We start from the raw sequence: 22,349 nt of genomic DNA, 5'->3' as shown, positions 1-22,349 counted from the left end.
AAGATCTCGTAGGAGTCAGGAAGGAAATTCAGAACTTCAAAGGTGAACTAAGAGATTTCACTCAGAAAAGTAACATATTAAAATAACCTTTCCAAAATGGCTTGAGATTGTAAGAATAAAAATGCCAGAGTCATGGTAAAATAAGAAATGAAAAAATAGCATGTGAACAAATCTGCATTATGCAGACACAATGAATTTTAAAAATCATATCAGGTTCATAGTTGTACTGTTTAATTGTTTATCAGTAAATTTAGATATTAATAATGCTTCTTCTCAGTTATGTTTATCATGTCATATAAATATTTGTATTAGTTCCTTTACACCATTTGATTAGGGATACACCAAACAAAATGAAATGAGCCTTCCAAAATTGAGTCTGCTCTCAAAATAAATTTCCTGACACTTTCCAGTAGAGTCTCATATTATTTATAAATATTGTTTTTACCCCCATCCTCACTTATAATTAGCCCCATCTATAAAAACAATTTTCTAGACTTGCTAATTATTCAGATGCATCTGATATGTTGCATGATATCCACCACAATGGAAGAATTAGTCCAGGTCCTACATAAACAAAATAGAAAAGAGGGAAAACAAACCATAGAGGCAAACATGGAAGATGTGTTAGCAAATCAAACTCAAAAAATTCTCCATGTTCTCACCCATGCTGTCCTTAATTCATTTCTGAACTGCTTGCTAGTGACTGAGCCAGTAATCAGACAACACTGTCACTGTTAATAGTGTCACATGTATGCAAAAGTATGTGCTTATTATACTTCACAAAATAGGATTCTGCTTCTTATAATAAAATTCAACTCAGCATACTCCCCTTGGATTTCAGTTACCTAAAGCATATTCTTGGGGAAAGTGGGGCAAGGAGTGCCCAACATTAGAATTTAAAGAGTCTTAACAAGAAACAGTTTTGAGGTATCTTGTCACCATTAAGACCAAAGCTGAGTAAATTTGTTATTGTAAACAAGATACAGGTGAGAGAGTAGTAATGGGTGTGTGTAGCTGGAACAGAGCTGGCTGGTCTGCGTGCCACGACCAGGTTGGGAACAGAAAATAAGAAAGGGAAAAAGTGATTTTTCAAGAAGTGCACATGCTTGATGATGGTTTCAGCCAGAGTTAGCCATTTGCAATTTTTCATGTTTTCAGAATTAGGCCATTTGTTATTCTATTCCATAAAAACTTCTTAGACACCAATTAAATTCCAGGCATGGTAAGCAAATCATTTCCTCATGGAGTTTACAGTTTAGCAGGAAAGACATTAATCACACTAGCATACATATAACTTTATAATTCTATGTATAACCATAAATATATGTTTGGGTGCTATGAGAAATTAGATGTATGGTGTTGTGAGAATGTAACACAAGAGTGGTTGACCTGAGCTGCAGGGCCTAGAGAGGGCTCCTGAAGGAAGTGAACTATGAAATACAACTAGGAGTTAACTAGTGGACAGGAATTATGTGTAGTAAGAGATCTGTCACATGCAGAAGAAATATCATTTGTAGTGTCCCTGTGGTGGGAATGAGTTTGCCAGTTTTCAGACCTAGTGGCCATTGATGAAATAAGAGGTCATACTTCTCCTATACTTGCACCATTACTACAAATATATTCCTGAAAAGGGCTTATAACTGTTTGCCAAAGTAACTGTTACCTGAAGAAAAGGTAGCACCCAGATATTGTGAGGACTGTTGGGTTTCCATTCTAAGCTATTACTGACACCAGAGACTCTCAAGCTTCACCATACCCTCTGGTTAGCATGCAAATTTGTGAGTGCAAGGTGATAAAAAGAGAGTTCAGTGTGTCTCCGAACCACATTGTAGTGAGTTCCCCAGTCACAGGATGTTTAAATGAGGTGAATTTAAATGGCATCTGGCAGAATGCTCCCATCAGTTTTCTGGTCCATGGAGGGAGAGCCATTAGGCCAGGAAAGGCCAAATGGGAGGCCTCGTAACCATACACAAAGACCACCACTGTGACTCAATCCAACTACTCTGGCCTGGCAAAGATATTAAATTAGAAACAATACTACATTCAGAGAGGAAATGCAGAAATTAGCACCATCAAACACTTAAAAAGACAGAATGTCGTCTCCATCATAGGCACATTCAATCTATCTGTTTGGCCCTAATCAAAACAAGATGAGTTGTGGCAGATGATGCTAAACTCCATGAAGTTAACTGCATGGTAGCTTGAAAAGAAGTAGCTGAGCACATAAGCTATCTTTACTGAGGCATAGCAACCCCATCTCTTATACTTGCTTTTTTCAAATCTTATAATTGAAGAGAAGCAAAAGCAGTTTGCTCTTCTGTGGGAAAGAGCGTGCACATTCGCTTTCTTGTTCCCTAAGTTAACACCCTGTGTTCTGTCACAAGATAGTCTGCAGTCATTGATTGTTTAAATATTCTATGGAATGTCACCCTTGTCTGCCACATTGATGACCTCATGCTAACTGAACCTGGTGAGCAGGATGTAGTGAATACTATAGGTGCCCTGGTAAGATACATATGAACATGGGAGTCATAAAATATAAGCTCAAAGAGGATTTAGGGGTTTGCTAAATTGATCGACATTTTGGGTGTCAAAAGTATGCTGGAATGATCCTTTGAAAAATTAAAGACAAATTATTGCTTCTTTCATCCCTTTCCAAGAAGACAGGGGCCACCACTTGGTAAGTTCTATGGTTACTTCTCTCCCTATTTACTGGGTGAATCCTAGAGTTGCCATTTCAAATGAGACTCAGCAATAGAAGAATCTGCAGCAAATCAAGGATGCCATACATGTTGTTCTACCACCCAGGTTGTAGATATGGCACATCCAATGGTGTTAGATAAGGATACTGTGGTAGGTAAGAACACTGAATGGATGCTCTGTAACTCCGACAGCAGGATTATAGTACTAACTCCTAGGATTCTGTATCAAAGCTGTGCTTTTGCTCACAGAGCTACTTGATTTTTAAAGAGCAAATATGGTTAAATACTATAAGCTTTCCTTCTTCTCTTGACTTTTCTAAATTATATTTAACAATAAAAGCCAAAGTTATAACACTGTCTGATGTGGTTCTAAATATGTGTAGAGAAAAGATTTAAGACTATTATAAACAAGAGAGGATAAATGAACATAAAGGGATACAAGGTTTCTACATATTACTCTGATAAAATGACAGCATTAGAATGTGATGTGTGTGTGTGTGTGTAGTTTTAACTAGAGTAATTGGTAAAAGGCTTTACAAAAAGATATACCCCAAAACAATATAAATCAAAATGAGTTTCTAAAGCATGTTCAAATAGCACATAGAAAGGCAAGAAAAAGACAACAGAGAAAGGAAAATCAGAACAGCAGAAAACAAACACAAAATTAATGGCAGAATGACCGGGCGTGGTGGCTCACACCTGTAATTCCAGCACTTTGGGAGGCTGAGGTGGAAGGAATGCTTGAGCCCAGGAGTTACATGCCAGCCTAGGCAACATAGCAAGATGTGTCTCTACAATTTTTTTTAATTAGCCAGGCCTGGTGGCATGTGCTTGTAGTCACAGGGAGTCTGAGGTGGAGTCTAAGGTGGGAGACTTACTGGAGTCCAAGAGTTTGAGGCTGCAGTAAGCCATGATCAAGCTGTGGAACACCGGCTTGGATGAGAGTGAGACTCTGATTCAAAAGCATTTTAAAAGGCGGTATAAAGAGCTAAATACTGTTATATTAAACGTAAAGAATCCTAATGAACTAATTAAAAAACAAAGATTAACTGGGTGGATTAAAATATATGATCCAAATATATACTGCCTACAAAAAACTAACTTCAAATGAAATGATAAAGTCAGGTTGAAGATGAGGTCTAGATAAAAGGGATATCAGCCGGGCTCAGTGGTTCAGCCTGTAATACTGCGCCTTTGGGAGGCTGAGGTGAGTGGATTGCCTGAGCCCGCAGGTTCGAGACCCGCCTGGGCAGCGAGACCTCATCTCTACAATAATTCAAAAAATCAGCTGGGCGTGGTAGCGCATGCCTGTAGTTCCAGCTACTCGGAAGGCTGAGGCGGAAGGATCGCCAGAGCCCAGCAGATCGAGGCTGCGGTGGCCGGGAGTGGCCACTGCACTCCAGTCTGGGTGACAGAGTGAGACTCCAACTCAAAAAAAAAAAGAAAAAAGGGATATCTTGCAAACATTAATTAAGATAAAGTAGGAGGGGCTATACTGACACAGCAATGTGCCAAATAACAGCATTTTAGTCAACAACAGACCGCATATGGTGGCCTCATAAGATTATAATGCCCTATTTTTGCTGTACCTTTTCTATGTTTAGATGTGTTTAGAATATACAAATACTTATCATTGTGTTACAATTGCAAGCATTACTCAGTACAGTAACATGCTGTACAGGGTTGTAGCCTAGGAACAAAAGGCTGTATCATATAGCCTAGGTTTGTAGTAGACTATACCATCTAGGTTTCTGTAAATACCCTTTATGATGTTTGCACAATGATGAAAGTGCCTAATGATGAATTTCTCAGAATGCATCCCTATTATTAAGCAATACATATCTGCACTACATAAAGTAGAATTCAAAGTAAAGAAAATCCCCAGTGATAGTGGAACATTATGCAATTGGCCCTCCATATCCGTGGGTTCTGTATCCATGGATTCAATCAACCATACATCAAAAATGTTTGAAAAAAAATGTCGCTACCGAACATGTACACACTATTTTTTCTTGGCATTATTCCCTAAATAATATAACAACTATTTATAAGCATTTGCATTATATTAGCTATTATAAATAACCTAGAAATGATTTAAAGTTTATGGAAGGTTGTGCCTAGATTATATGCAAATACTATGCCATTGTATATAGAGTATTTGAGCACCCCTGCATTTTTGGTACTCACAGGGGTTCTGGAACAAATCCTCCACAAACACAGAGGGATGAATATATGATGATAAAACGGTCAATCTTCAGAAAAGATATCATAATCCCAAATGTTTATGTGGCAAACAGCAGAACTGCTAAATATGTAAAGCAAGAACTGATGCACCTGGAATGAGAAATAGAAAAATTCATAATTATAATAGTTAAAAATTTTAATGCCCACCTCTAAACAATTAATAGAGCATTTAGACATAAAATCAGCATGGATATAGTAGAACTCAACACCACTGCCAAACAGAATCTAATCAACACATGCAGAACACTTTGTCAACAACAGCAGAATACATGCTACTCCTTCTTTTCAAGTACTCATGAAACATATACCAAGGTAGATTATATCCTGGACCACAAAACAAACCTCAATTCACTTTTCTTTTTAAAAATGAATTATATAGAGTGTCTTTCTAAACACAATAGAATCAAGAGAGAAGTCATTAATATAAAGATAATAAAATCTTCTAACATTTGAAAACTGAGCAGCACACTACAAAATAAGTCATGGCTCAATGATGAAGTATCAAGGGAAATAAAGAAAGACAATGCAGTGAATAAAAATGAAAATACATGAACATTTTTGAGACACAGCTAAAGCAGTTATAGAAGGAAAATTTATAATTTAAAAAAATTATAGTAGGAAAAAAGAAAATGTGCAAGTCTATCTTAGTTTTAAAGAATTAAAAAAAGAACAAAACAAACCCAAAACAAGTCAAAGGAAATAAATAATAAAAATAAACACATACTTCCATGAAATTGAAATAATAAGAGAAAAATTAATGAAGCAACAAACTGGTTCTTTAAAAATATTAATAAAATTCACAACACCCAGCAAAACAGACAAAAAAATAAGAAAGATAAAAATTACCAATATAAAGAATATGACAGTTCATATTACTACAGATCAGATGCTATAAACATCAACAGAATAATAAATGAATGAATCTTGATTTTATCTTTTCTATATTATTGTCAATATCCTGGACATGACTTATACTGCAATTTTGCAGTGTATTTCTGTGTACATGATATTACTCTGTATCATTTCTTAGGGCTGCATGTAAACCTAAAAGTATCTCAGTCTTTAAGTTTTATTAAAAAAAAAAAGAAGCAGATTCTGAGGCTACTGTTCCCTAGTGGAGACTATTTATCTAGCTAGGGTTTAATTGACTGACTATGAAACTGTAACTTTTCATCAGTCATTTGCAAACTAAGAAAAAAGAGATATGGTTTAACTGAGCGACTATGAAACTTTAACTGCTCATTATTCATTTTCATACTAAGAAAAGTAAAGCATGAATGTATATAATTTTACATGTACGTATAATTTCTATTATGTATTTTATATATATATGTTTTATTGATAAGTATATAATATATGATTCATTCATTTAAGGTGAACAATTTAATTGTTTTTAGAACATTTATAGAGTTGTATAATCAATTTTATATTATCACCGAAATCAATTTTAGAATATTTCCATTACCCCGGAAAGAAACTTCTTACCCATTAGCAATCACTCTCCCGACAACCTTCCTCCCCACAGCCTAGGCAACCACTTATATATTTACTGTTTCCACGGAATTACCTCTTCTAGATATGTCAAATAAAAAGAAACAGGCACTATGTGAACCTCAATAACAGGCTTCTTTCGGTTAAAATGTTTTCAAGGTTTATCTCTTGGGGGGTCATTATTCTGTCAAAGTGTCACTTCTGACAGTGTTCTGTAAGTGACAATTAGATTCTATTTGGCAATGGTGTTGTTGAGTTCTACCATATCCATACTGATTTTATGTCTAAATGCTTCATTGTTCTGGTCATTATCCATTCAGAGATGCCCATGCCTGGTCCCAAAAACCTGTGGATTTGTTAGATTATGTGGAAAAAGGAATTAAAGTTTCATATAGAAATAAGACTATTGATCAGCTACTTGAGAATAAACAGATTATTCTGGACTATCAGGTGAGTCAAATATAATCACAAGAGTTATCAAAAGTGCAAGCTGGAGGCAGAAGCAGAAGGCAGTCAGAGTGATGTGAGAATTTGACCCACCTGCTAAGTTTGCAGATGAAGAAAGGGGGTCATGAGCTATGGAATGTGCAACCTCCAGCAACCTGATAAGGCAAGACAAGACATTCTCCCCTACAGAGTCTCCAGAAAAGAACACAGCCCCACTGCCACCTAAATTTTAACTCAGGGAGACTTCCAACCTATAGAATTGTAATAGAATGAATTTGGATTGATCTAAGCCACACATAAGTTTGTGGTAATTTGTTGTGGTCAGCAATATATAACTAATACATGTTTAATATAGGTCTTTACCAGTTAGATTTTTTTTTCTCCAAACACTGCTTTAAATTCATTCTGTAGTTTTGGCATGTAGTGTCTTCATTTTTATTCATCTAAAAATGTTTTCTAATTTTCTCTGTGTTTTCTTCTTTGACCCATCCATTATTTAGGGTTGTGTTGTTTAATTTTTGCATATTTGTAAATCCCCCAAATTTCTTTCTGTTATTGATTCCTAGTTTTATTTCATTGTGATCAGAGAACACACTTGGTATGATTTCAATCTTTTAAAATTTATTTATTCAGGCTTGTCTGTGGCCTATGATATGGTAAATCCTGAAAAATTTTATATGTACACTTGAAAAGAACAGGTATGCTACTGTTGTTGGGTGGTTGTAATTTAGCTCTTGGAATTCAGAGAGTAATCAGAGAGAGAACAGCACTAGGTAAAGATAAAAGGTTTTAGAATATACCTAAATATCAGAGAATACACATGAGTAACTTTAGTTAGGATATACATACGTATCAGAGAATCCATATGATGGCTCTAATGTGACTGAGAATATGGTATAAACAGACCATGGGAAAATCTTGAATACCAGTCAAAGGAAATGGACTTTTTTCCCCTAAGATGGTACCAATGTAGAATAAAACCTTTTAATTCCAAACTCTGGTAGTGAAATCTACAAATTAAGTGTCCCTGCAAGAAAATGTGTCCCTTATATATGAGCTTTTAAAAAGTTTGTTTTTGAAAGCAAGATTTATTGAGAGAACAGAAAAGTTTCCACAGTGGGAGGGGACCTGAGGGGTTTGCCCTGGACTTTAAATGCAGGGCTTATGAACAGATCATCAATGTTAGCAAATATCCACAACTAGTTTTTATCCCTGGCTACTGCCTGTTGGGAATTTATTATGAGACCTCAAGGAAGATATTTGATTTCTTTAACTAAACCTCCTAGAAATCAGTTTGATTGTATGTAAATAAGATAATTTAGTCGAGTATACCAAAGTTATAAGTAGCAGTAAGACTCAAACAACCTCAGATTGTGAGGTTTACATATTTATATGTACTAACCTACAATATTGAATATTTTATACCTTTTCATAAACAGGAATTAAAACTTTCAAGTCAAATTCTAAGGTAGCAATTATACTCAAAAAAGTTCATCTTTCCTAGAATTGTAATTCACATGATTTCTCCATATGGAATCACTTCCAAATAAATTTTCTAGTATAGTATGACTTTAATTTAAAAAAGAACATAATGATGGAGAGATAAAAATGTATTTTCTAAAACTCTTGTTGTATCTATTTGAGTTTGGAAAATTAATTTAATGATGTTTTAAATCTAAAATTTAATTGACAATGTTTCTTCTTGGGCATTACAACTCATTAAATGACTGTTTTGGATGAAGTTATCAAAATAACAACAGGCACACTACTCCACCACAGCTCCACTCTTAGTACAGATATACTCAATTCTGTATTAACTTTGCAGTCAGTTTTTTAAATATATAATCCTATCGTTCCATTGCACTTCAACCTGGGTGACAGAGTGAGACCTCATTTCTAAAATACACGCGCACACACACACACACACACACACACACACACACACACACACACACACAGTAAACTCAAATTCTGATTTTTATCTCAGTAATTAACACCACAATAAAATAGAATTAATTGCAGGAAAGGGAAATTTATATATGTTCCTCATGGAATCAATAATATGCATCTTGAGAGTTTGGCTTCACTAACACAGAGGTCCTCAGCTAGTAAATGGAGAAGCTTATTTGCCCATCACAGTCAATATACTTACAAAAATGAATAGATGGTTAAGTCAAGGGGATAAAGCACCTCTATTAAGTTACAATTAGTTCAATCAATATTAGACAAACAATAAAGCAGTGGCAAGTTTAAAACACATCTTCATCATGGGTGGCCATGAAATTATACAAGAATATATAGTTTGACCTATGGCATTATTTTTACAGGAAGTGAAAATAATTTTAGAATGTATATGCCCTTTGTGATTTTAAACAGCAATCACATCTAGTCTTCTTTGTTTTTTATAACTTTAATAGCACTACAGGGAAAAAGAAAGAGAGTCTGAAAGGGCTTTTGAAGCTTTAGACACTGAAAATATTATGGTTTTCCTTGTCTTGGTCTAAAAACAAAAAATAAAACAAATGTAAATTATGAAGCCATTGTAAAAAATAACAAAATTTTCTGGTTTTTGTCATGAAAACTACAAAAATTGTTGAAATTCCAAAAATCAAAGCATTTCAAGAACACGTTTGGTGTCTTGTATTTCTGCCACATGCACTAGCCCTCCCTGGAATAAGACCAGTTGTCACGCTAGGAAAGATAGTTTTCTAATCAGTCTGGATGCCTCTGAAGTCACATACAGTAGTATTTATTTTGTTGGGAAAATGGGCACACCGTGGCTATGAGAGTGAGGTATAAATGAGGCTACCAAGAGGAAAGTAACAACCTTATAATCTTCCCTCTGCTACTGCTATTATAGTTTAATTAAAAACCACCAGATATACTGGTCCAAATGAGAACTAGTCACTGCATCAATTTAATCCCACATTAAGTTGTCACAACCCCTCTTTCTACAGTTCTTACAAAATTAGGACTCTATAAAAGATATCCCTTCTAATATAAACATTTTTTTCAAATATGGTTATGAGCTTGGATGATGTAATTTGAAAACCTTTGGCCATTCAATATTCAAATCCAAATTCATTTGTTTTCTAAAAATATCAAGTCTGGAACACATGTTTTATTGTAAATGGATAATATCTTTAGGATGCTTCTTGGACTGAATTTGGTCAACATTCTATTTCTAACGTACATTCCTCCCTAGTTTTTTGTCTTAAATTTATTTTCTGCCTAATATATTAGACACTATTCAAATTTTACTGAAGAACCTAATTTTTTTCACTGAGAAAAAAATATTAGTTCATTTTATTTTAAAATAAAGACAATTTTCCACAAGGAAATGTTAGAGTCTACATTCATGTATTCTCAAACCTCAGTTCTTTTTGACTGACAATATGAAAATTATCTATTTTTGTTAAATAATTCATCTTTCACACAGTGAGTGAAAGCTGTCATGTAGCTGAAGACACACAGAGCCTGGCTCAGAAGATCTGGATTCTAGTCCTCTCCTGCCACATTTAGTTGCATGCATTTGGGTACTAATTGTCCTCTTCACTCGGTTTCCTTTTCTGTAAATGACTAATAAACGCTAAACTAACCATAAGGTTATAATGATTTAAAGTGATGGATTAGAGTAAGTTTCATTGGAAAACCTGAACACTTAAATTTGGAGAGGAATATGGAAAAATACAACTCGATGGTTGAAAGAACAGGCTAAAATTGGGAGACAAAATTGCTGTATCTAAGTCTAGGAATTTAGGTTGCAAAACTTAAGTACATTAGGTCAGAAGAATAAGTTTTAAATTTGCAAATCATACAAAAAATAGCCAGGGTTTTAGTTGACCATTGCTTTCCTATTAGGGAACAGTGTGAATTAACTGCTTAAGGAATCATTAAAGCTCAGTTGCATTTGTAGTTATGCTGAGAACTAGAGGTCATTCTCTCAAGAAGTGAGAGTGCTACAACCTTTAAAGTAGTTAAATGGCTCCCTGGACCTTATTAGTGCCCTCTCTGATTCAATTTTTACAACCACAGGGTGACACTGTGAAATTTAACATGAAACTTTCCAGTTTAAAAATCAGTCCATGGTCCATGGACTATCCATGTTATCAGCATGACATTTACAATCCCCTGGGGTGGGAATCATGTCAAATCTCATGACTTTATCTATGCCCACACCTTCTGCTCCTTACATCTTAAACACCAGTCATGACAAACTATCTTGTCACACCAGGCTGTCTCACTTCCTCACATCTTTACCATAGTGTGTCCTTCATCAGGTTTGCCTTCTGTTCCAGTCCTCACTCTTGACTTAGTATCCTTAAAATAATCCTTATTATTCATCAAAATGCTGCTTAATCACTATCAGTTCTAAAAGCTACTTTGGGATAATTAACTACTCCTATCTTTCAATATACCCTGTCCTAGTATCTGTAACATATTTTTTTCTGACTACTAGTTTATTTATTTTTTAAAGATTATATTCTTTTTAAAGTTTTTGTAGAGACAGAGTTTTGCTGTTTCCCAGGTTGATCTCGAACTCCTGGACTCAAGTGATCCTCCTGCCTCACCCTCCCAAAATGAGGAATTACAGAAATGAGCCACTGTACCCAGTTCTGACTACTAATTTACAAGTGCTTTGTTTGCATGTCCTTCTCATTTTTTAAATGCTTAGCATCCAACTTATTCTCAAGTACTCATCTAGTGCTAAATAAATTATGCATGTGAGTTATAGGATAAATGGATAAATAAACTATATGTATTGCCAGCAAATAAAACAAGAATATAAGTTGGGTAGAGTAAATTTTGTAGTGCATTTTTATCAATAAAAGCTTTTGAAAAAAAATGATTGGATATTTATCTGGCAGTTGAATTGTAAAACAGATTGCTTCATTGGATGAGAGATTGGATTGGATTTTATCTAAATATTAATAATAATAAACAATAATAGTAATGACTTTATTCCTATATCACCTCCCACAGTAATTCATAAATGGTTATTTTGGGCCAGACACTATGCTATTTTACAAAGATGACCTCATTCACCAGAAAAAAAGGGGGGTGGGAAGGCTCAGATATATAAATTGATTTGCCTTTGATACAGCATGATTAGGTCAGTAAAAAGAAATCGAAACTTCATTTCAACTGATTGCTGAGCTTTTGCTTTCTCGACATTGCTCATTCCTATATCAGCAGAAAGGCAGAGCCCTGACACTACAATATCTCTCACCTGATGACTGTGAGACACAAGACACAGAAAACAAAGGCCAAGACTTAGGCCAAAGCCAAGGGAACAGAAAAATACCGAGAGCACCTTGAAAACAATATCAATTCCTGAAATCCAGGGATTTGGGAGAAGGGGGACAGAAACTGAGAGATCAGAGTTAGTGAGAGATAAAAAGGTCTTCACCTTTTGGTGGAGCTGGCTGAGTAACCTTCAACTTCTTAAACAACTGGAGCAGTTTTTCTTCCAGATTTCTTTTGTTGTTGTTGTTGTTCATACACATACACACCCAGCCCCATGCACACAACTCTACATCATCTAAATTTCTTCCGGATTTCAAGAACAAAGACCTTTCCTTGATTTCTTTCATCCCTTTGTCACCACCCACAACTCCACTCATTCTATCTACATCCTCTTGTCTAAATTTACTTATTTACTTTTTGAGTTGGAATCTCACTCTGTTGCCCAGGCTGGAGTGCAGTGGGACACTCATGACCACCCTAGTTTCTCCAGCGATCCTTTCACCTCAGCCTTCCAAGTAGCTGGAACTACAGGAGTGTGCTACCACGCCCGGCTAATTTTTGATTGATTGTAGCGCCCAGGCCTTGCCAAGTTGCCAGAGCCTGTCTCAAACCCTCTGGCTCAGGCAATCCACTTGCCCAAAGTGCTGGGATTGTAGGCTGAGCCACCGAGCCCAGCCTTAAGTTTCTCTTAACTAGAAATAAAGTCTTTCAGTTTACAGTAAATACAAAAGTTGAGAAATTTTGCCTTGGTCCCAGAGTAACCCCTACATTTATTATGTCAATAGCCAAACACTTTTTTTTCACAGAAAGTAAAAATGATTGTCACACTGTGCATTATTTCCTGGAAACGTATATAATCTATTTGTTTTCCTACCTCTGGTTTTAGCTTAGAGCATAAATAGAAGGAATTTGAGTGTAAGGCCAACCTTGGAAGTAATAAGAAATAGTATATTAAATTCCTCGCTCATAGACCATCAGACTTAATGAAAATGAGTTTTCCAGATGCCATTATTGCCACTCCAACTGAGGTAAGTAATAATATGCTTGATGATTGCAGAGAAAGGCCATATAATTCAACAAGATTCAGTCATAGTTCTGAATACTCAGTCCCACTCTAGGAATTCCATTCTTCCCTTCTCCATTCTACACTTTGTTGCTCCCATTTCTCCTGTAAATCACACCCATGTTAATTCCATAATGAATTTTATTTACAGGCAGAGTTATATCAGAACCTTATTTTTAGTATACTTCTCAGTGTTTAAAAACTGCTTTCATTTATTTGGCTCCAAATTATATCAACTTTAAGTTAAACTAGATGCTGACCCATTCTGAAATGAATAAGAAGAGTAAAATGTGGCGTTGTTTTCTACTTCTCAATAGTTTGTAAACCTTATCATGTAGTAATATCTTAGTTTTCATTAAAGAACATTTGTTAATAAAGTGTAACTCACCAAATATCAAAATGATGCTAGATATTTATAACAGATTACTTATAAAGTTTTGGTTTTTTTCTCCCACTGTGATACCCCCTGGGGATCACACGTTTAATTATGATTCTGGCAGTGCATATGGTGTGTGTGTGCGTGTTATATATATATAAAACATCATATGTATAATATACACACACACGTTAGGGATCATGTCAATGAATGGGAAAGTTGTTGTTTACCTATTGATTGGTTGATTTGCGGATGTTAGATATCATTTTTGGACACACAAGATACAATGGATAAATAATTTTTTAAAAATCTGAATTATATTTTTGTTTTGGCATGACTATGGATGACATTCAACCTCTGATATAAAAGAATTCAGTATATAGTTTGATCTGACTAATAAAACAGTCTTTGTGCCACATAACACAACTCTCTATTCAAAAGTCAATATCTCTCATGCTTATTTCAATGTTCATGGTCTACAGTTCTAGCTAAGATCATCAAAAGAATTATCAGTGTACCTAAACAGCAAAATTGACTTTTTAAAGGAAGTCTATAACTGAAAACAAAAGGTAGATTTTGATGATAATTACTATCTCCTTCAGCTGAACCTGCAACACCCTATCTGACGAAGTAACTACAATAACTGAGGACAGAGATCTTCCACTTACTCATGAGGTAACTTGGGGTGCAACCAGCAGCCTGAAGGTACATACCAGTTCATGGGAAATAACACATATTTTCCAGATTTGGAGAAGATATGTGCTCCATTCCAGGTTCTGACCAAAAAGGTCACATGAAAGCAGAGCATCACAGACTCAGGCGCTAACTCTGAAGAATTTCATTGCTGTTTGGACAAAAATCATCAGAGAATAAGAGTCAAACGTAGAAATATTCTTTGGCTACCAAAATATTACTCGGTCACTAAGGAATGTAATATTGTATATGTTTCAAACCACCCATAATGAAAATATGTGCCTAAGAGTTTATATTGTTTACATTAATTAATCAAAGTATAGTAACCCACAAATATTTTTATATGTTCAGAGTAATTCAAATATTAAGATTTATCTTCAAACTACTTCACTTAGTAAACTTATTCAGTCACCTATTAAACAGCAGGCACTCTGGGGAACCAGGGACATAACTATAAAGTCACCTTCTAGAAACTTGTAGTCTATTCAAATCAGCTATCAGCTATATAAAACCATATTCAAATAATTACTCATTAAGCTAGATATAGAGTGATAATATATGATTTGATTCTTTGTTGCTAAGACATAAAGTTTTATAAAGTGTCATTGCTGACTTTTCCTTTTTTGTAAAGATCAAAGAAGCACATTTCTAATATCTCCCGAATCTTCAAGTATGTTTATCCATGAACATTTAAAAGATATGGAAAATCCATTGTAAATATGTGTAGTACTTTAATTGTACCCTTGTGGTCTATACAGACCATCACTCTAGATGGCTAAGCACATGCCTGGAGACCGGAGGCTGAATAAACCAGCCCTTACTTTTTCCTCTAGCAGCATCACCATTCATACCATGTTCACAGCAGAGCAACAGAGACTACTTCAATCTCTGATCACTTTCTTCTTCCCTATACCACTTGGTCTGAGGTTGTGACATAAATCATCATCACACACCTATTGTGTGTATCAGACTGTACGCAAGTTTTGGAATTGATGGAGGAGAATCAGAACACATGACATGAAATAATCTAAAAGTGGATATAGATGTCATGTTTCTTAAGTTTCTAGCCATTCCCATAAAAGGTAACCCTTTTGAGTGATGGTCCTCTCTCCTTAAGTACATGCTTGTTCTGGGGCCTAGTTCCTCAAACCTGGAAGATACTCAGTGTTCGCTGTCCCTCCTCTTCACCTCACTAACTTGTGGAATAAATCCACATACCTCAAAACCACCAACCAACCAACCAACCAACCAAAGCAAAACGTTATCTCTCTAATATTATAACTCTTCCATTTAGTACACAGAGAATTGATGTATTTTCTTAACTTCCCCAATAGACGATCCCACTTTCTGTAACAGAAAAGTCTATTAAAGAGCTTTCCTTATTAAGACAGGAGTTTTCCCCCGAGGTAAATGTTGTCACTACATAAGATGGAAAGAATTATATAGACAGTGCTTAGCAATTTTTTAATGACTTTTTTCCCCTCCTCTTTTCACATGATTTTTTTATTTCTCTGTTTATCTGCTCTCTAAGAAATGGTAATCATGTTCTCTGGGAAAGAATGGTAGTAAGAACTCATCTGAAATAGAAATGAGTCATTAAGAGGAAGACTCATCTGGCTGGGAAAAAGTAATTATGCGTGACACGAAGGCAACTCAACCTTCATATTGGTCTGAGAGCTTTGAGCACTTGTGTCTTTACTAACTAGGCTAACAGATACATGAACATATATCTACAGGATCCTAATCTTTTGTCTCTGAGCTCGGAGTCGAAAATCACTTCTTGGCAGCAATCTACTTGCTTCCATCTCTGTGTACCAACCTCACCATCCAGAGTTTCCAAGTCAGTTATCTCCCTATCAAAAGACATACTCCAGGTCAAGGAGCTACAATTGCAAAAACTACTTTAAGCTCTAGAATTCTCGCCTTTTCTCCCTGCTTCCCCAAATCTCTCTACTTTTCATTCTTGCCTCTTTCCATTTCTCCAGTCTCTGTTTCTTACCACAGGCTATTAAACCGGGGTAAAGGAGAATAAAAAGGAAGGCTGAAATGCCTGTTGTCTGTTTCTCCCCTAAGATGAGCATTTAGGGGAGAAATGTCCCCACACTTCACAACACGTTCCCAGAGCCAGTAAGTTTACTGTTGCCATGACAACTTTATAAAACTGCATTCCTAAGGTAGTTCATCACTGCTTTTTATTGCATGCTCTTGAAACTTTCCAGAACCTTTACCAGAGGTGGCTTCAGTAAATGGAGTTAGCATTTGGACTCTACAGTCAAAGTCAAAAATAACAATAATCACATGGTCAGTAATATTTACACCATATTTAATTGTGTGAGCTCACAAGATAAAAGACAGACATTTTACTATTCATAACATTGTCAGAAAAACTGGACTTGTTGCAAGCTTTTTAGCCCCTGCCATTTACAGGAGCATGGGGACCTCAAAGAACTCTATATGGACTTAAACTGACTGACATACAAAGTATATATATTGGAAATATTTGAGTACATGACTACAGAGCCTTCATAATAAATCTGTGTCCCATTCTTCAAACAAAAGTAGTTGTGCATCTGGGCAGCATTACCCACATTATGAACAGCAGAATTTCATCTCCTTTTTTCCTTTAAGAAAAAAGTTGATTAAGGAGTACAAATAAGTAAATAAACCTAACTCATAGTTTGGAGACTCTTGCAGTGATAACCAAATTTCTTGAATGTTTGGAGTGTAGGATTTCAGTCCTTATTATTTTTCTGGACTATCTGAATGAGGTCTTTATTTTTTCCTTCTAAGTAGCTACGTGGCATATCTTCATCCTCAGATTCACTTTTGCTGTTGGACTCTTTCTCACCCTTTCTCCTCCTTAGGGGGAAAAAGTACTGTTTTAGCCAACTGGCTTTATTCGCGCTTTCTCATCTATGAGGCATGAGAATATGTTTGTGAATCTGTTTCTCTTCTGATTGGCAGTGAGAAGGACAATTGCTCTTTAATTAGAACCTTCTGTGTACCATAAGTATTGTTTAACTCAGGCATTTAACCCACTTCTAATCCAAGTGCAAGATGGTGACAATAGGTCAAATGACAATCTTTAAAATTATCAGACAATGTAGAATTAGCTAAATACCAGCCACCAGTGATTCACTGAGTTATTTTCTTTGCTGATTATTAGAGCAAAAGAGGGAGGAGTAGCAAAGGGAGTCTACTGGAAATCATAGGGGAAGAGGTCTCGAGACTGAATGCTAGCCTTGATGATTCTGAGAACAATTAGAGTGGATAAAACTGTATGAGTATGGGTAAATCTTTTAAGATTACTGGAACGTGATATTCTTATCTATGAGAATTAAGAATAACATGTATAAAATATTTCACTGTATAATTTATAAGGTTCCCTCCATGTATCTGATCCTATACTTCCAATCAACACATAGAAAAAGATTTTATTCTATTTTTTTGAGTTGGAGTCTCACTCCATCGCCCAGGCGGGAGGTGCAGGGGCACACTCACGGCCACCCCAGCGATCCTTCCACCTCAGACTTCCAAGTAGCTGGGACTCCAGGTGCGCACTGCCACACATGATTATTATTATTATTTTTTAATTTATTGTAGTGACAAGGGCTAGCCAAGTTGCCCGGGCTGGTTTCGAACCCGCAGGCTCAGGCAATCCACTCGCCTCGACCTCCCAAATTGCTGGGATTACAGATGAGCCATGGCACCCGGCCAAAAAATATTTTAAAAAACAAAGAGATACAACAATGTTATCAATGGTGGGTTATTACAGATTTTATGGGTTTGAGAAACCCATATTCAGCCTATATTTTATTATTGGTGTTTTGTTCTCATGACATTTTGGTAAAAATGATGCTGGCATTGCCAAGAGATTTCCTAGCTAAAATATAATCAAAAGAGTTCTCTAAGTACCATTTCTCTTCTCATTCCGATTCCATCTCTTTGATCTTCTACAAATAACTGAAAATACCAATGTCATTCACAAATAAAAATACATAAAATCAGACTTCATAAAAAATCACACAATTATCTCCCTTTCTCAATGTTTGGCTGTAAGCAAAATCTAAGGGCAGTATCTTTCATTTTTCTCTGGGTTAGTTCCTGTTCGTGTGTGGGAGACATCAGGCAGTGACTCACATTACTGACATGCAGCCAGCACAGCTGGGTAGGCACAGAATGCATTTCATAATAAAAGGGACAAGGGAAGAAAGAAAAATGGAGAAAAAAAGTGTATATGCTGGCTTATATAAAAAATCTAAATAGTGAATAGCTACAAAAGCAAGACGCAAATTTTTCTTTAAAAATGACTTTGTGAAAGAGCAATTTGGGGGAAACTAATCAATAATTCCTTTAATAACAGTTAATATGTAAAATACTTATTTAAGCAACTGTTCCCCCTGTAAACATCATTCTCTTCTACCAAAAAGAAGCAGCAATTTATGAATACCACTAGAATGTATTCTAGTGCTAATTTTGTGATATAAAAATAAAATTAAAATATTCCATAATAATTATGGAACTCGAAGAAAATGAATAAGATTATATGCAAGCAACAACAACAGCAATAAAAGATATTGTTTAATCTCTTGAGATCTGATAAATGAATTAACTCAGAAATATCTGCACTCTAGCTTTAGAAGATAGGTCAGCTGATATGTAACTGTCAAAAATGGCACATTTTTGCAGAACTGCTTACTGATGAAATAACATTTCCCAGTCTATTAAGTGTAAATGACATAATCACTCTTTGTGTCTCATCTATGCTATATAGAAGTTAAATTAAGTTGTTGCTTGATAGTTGAGTTAAAAGTAAAATTTTTAGGATAGGAGATAGCTTATAAGCACGCCTGTTATCACTAATAAGAAAAGGCTCCATAAATGTAAGAGGGACACTTGCTCCTTCAGATTCTGTAAATAGTCAATAGACTTCCCTTGCCTAAAAAATGTATTGAGAAATGAGCACCTTAGTCAACCCCCCATTTTGACAGTACTTAAGTGAGTTTTCCTTTCTGGTGATGAGGAACCATGCCACAGTGTCTAGTCCAACCCTCTTTATGCTTATAGTGAGAAATTCAATAGTGACATATTTGCAGCAAGGTTAAGGATATGTTATCTTAACATTAAACGTAACATTTTTCTTTTAATAAATAAATTGTATTTATTGGGCGACAACATTTTGGAAGGCATTTAGAAGTGAAAAGTGAGTCCTTGAGGGCAAGAGAAAGTCTGCTCATAGCAAGAGACATAACTAAACTGTGTATTTGAAATGAACAGGAAATTGGAGAGAGGATGAGAACAAGAGTCATAAGCAGAAGAGAGATGACTTAGGCTACTTAATTAGAATCTGGAGCTCAAGATTTGGAAGAGGGAGGGAACTTTAGGAACATCAATATCTAACATTGAATTTTAAATCAAGAATCTTTCTGCTATATAAATCACTATATCCCCTGTTATAAAGTAGTCCTCAATACACATAAAAGTTTTCTGTGAGTAGTTTGGTATAAACTAAGAAAAAGCAAAACTACAAAGTGCAAAATATGACAACATATGTAGGATGTTTAGATGAACCCTAAACTGATTTATGTTAAGCAGGACTTCAGAGCTGAAAGTGATCATAAATTCGGATGAAATTTGAAAATTATTGAGAAACGGTTTGAACTCAATAGAAAACACATGGAATCAATCTTATCGAAGCTTAACGTACAGCAAAATTGCAGTTGAAATTTAGTTTACATCATTGTTTCTTCTTTCTCCATCCTTAAAACTTGGCATGATTCTAGAAACATTAAGTTATAAAAGAAATTCTATTGTAAATAAATAGTTACTTTAAGAATAAATGGAAATGTTTAGAGAAATTTACATATCTCTGTAAAATGCTTCATGTGCCTTTTGCCAAACTGGTCCCACTAAAACCAGTGGTATATTAGAGCCAAAACTATACTGGACTGTGACTTTTAGCTCACACACTTGCGTTCAAAAGCAAGATTTTTTCTAAGATTATGGGTTATAACATAAATGATAAATTAGTAAGCATTCTATGACAGGCATGGACACTTTAAAGCTCAGTCTTGTCAATTAGTGATGATAATTTTTAAAAGGATTTCTCAAATTCAGACAAAAATGATATGAACTTCAACAATAGTAATTGGTGGTTGAATTTAAGATATTTGACCATGTAAGAAAATGCAATTAAAATAATTTGTAGTCATGTACATTGAAAAAAGGTTTCTGGAACCTGATAAATCTTCACTCGTTAAAATCCTGGTAACATCATTTACCTGATATTGCATGCTATAAATTTACTATTATTATGGGATAACAAGAATAATATGTATTTTAAATATCATAATAATTAAAAACCATGTATAAAATGTATGACACAAAGTAGACTTGCAACTTAGAGTGACTATTATCATTTGTTATTGTTTTGCTGTTTTGATTTTAGTAGTCAAATAATTGAAATAAAAGAAGATAATAGATGGAAGTATTTAAATATCAGTGACTTAAGTTTCTTAATATTTTGTATTACACATTTGCCTAAAACGTATAGGGATGATACTTCTGTATTTGTGTGGAATAACAGTGCTTCAAAATATATGAATATTTTAATATTACTGAAATTAAGGGAAAATAGATAAATGTGTACTTAGCATCAGAAATTTGGATGCCACCTCTACAATAGGTAGACCAAAATAACAAGGGTATGAAATATTTTTAAAAACACAGTCAAGGTTAGTTAATTAAAACTATAAAATTCCACTCTACATAATTGCAAAATAAGTATTCCTTTTAAGCAGAAAAAATCATTTACTGGCAAACCATTATCACAAGTCATAAGACAAGTGTCAATAAATTTCAAGAAGATAAATCATACATAGTATGTTCTCAGACTATCAAGGAAGAAAGTTACAAATTAACAGCAATAACAATAAAAGCCTTCAATTATTTGTAATATAAATAATATGCTTCTAATCAATCTATGGGTCAAAGAAGAAATCACACAGAAATTAGAAAATATTTTGTACTGAATAATTAGGTCAACACAACAAAATTTATATGAAACAGATGTATCATATGATCAGTAGCTTTATAATTATCTACTCAAAAATTTGTTTAAAATAACTATATTCTTAGCTCATAATTCTGTGGCTCAATAATCAGAGAACCAGGTTGTCACCTGAGCAATTCATCGGTAGGTTTCACATATTGCATTTATCTAGGGTGTGGACAGCTATTTTCTTCCCTACATTGTCTCAGTCACTAGTAAGCTAGTTCAGGTGTCTTTACTTGGCAATTGTGTATCCTATTTAAATGATATTATTTTAATTTATTTGCGAGCAATTATTTGGTGCTCGCATATAGAAAGAATATTGATTTAATATGGAAGCTTGAAATCTTGTTAAATTCACTTGTTAGAACAGCTGTCTTTTTGTAGGTTCGTCAGGACTGTCTATATAACTAATCATATCAATTATTAATAAAGAGAATTTGGTTTTAACATTTTCAATATTTATGCATTTTATTTATTTGCATTATTTAATTGCACTGTGTAGGACCTCCAATACGATATTAAGTAGTAGTAGCATGTGCCACTTCTTGATTTATTCTTCTCAGTTCCACGCCTATGTTTGTCCTATACTGTGATACTGTGGCTGGACCATGTACACATTTCTCCTTTGCCAGTTGGCACAGAGTTTACAGCCTACTTTTGAAGTTTAAAATGTTCAGGGAGAAGTTTAAAATGTATACATGCTATCATTATACACTAAAGGCTGCAAAAGTTTGCTGAGAGAAAGTAAAGATGCCATAATGAAATAGAGTGACCTACCATGGTCATAAGTTTTAAAAGCTCTATATTGTTAAGATAAAATTTCCCCAAATTGATCTATAGAATCAGTGTTATACTAATCTAAATTTAAACCGGGTTTTTTTCACTGTAAATTGTAAGGCTGATAATAATCAAACAATCCTGAAGCATAAAAATAAATGTGTTGGTATTACATATTTAACTGGAGAGAAATTTATTCAACAAATGGTGTTGTAACCATTGTATATCCATATAAAAATTCACTGTAAGTCAAAT

Source organism: Carlito syrichta, unplaced genomic scaffold (assembly GCF_000164805.1).
Source record: "Carlito syrichta isolate Samal-C Ts95f unplaced genomic scaffold, Tarsius_syrichta-2.0.1 Scaffold121844, whole genome shotgun sequence".
In the NCBI taxonomy this organism is placed as follows: domain Eukaryota; kingdom Metazoa; phylum Chordata; class Mammalia; order Primates; family Tarsiidae; genus Carlito; species Carlito syrichta.
The sequence above is the reverse complement of the archived record's forward strand: the minus strand, read 5'-3'. Positions refer to the sequence as shown.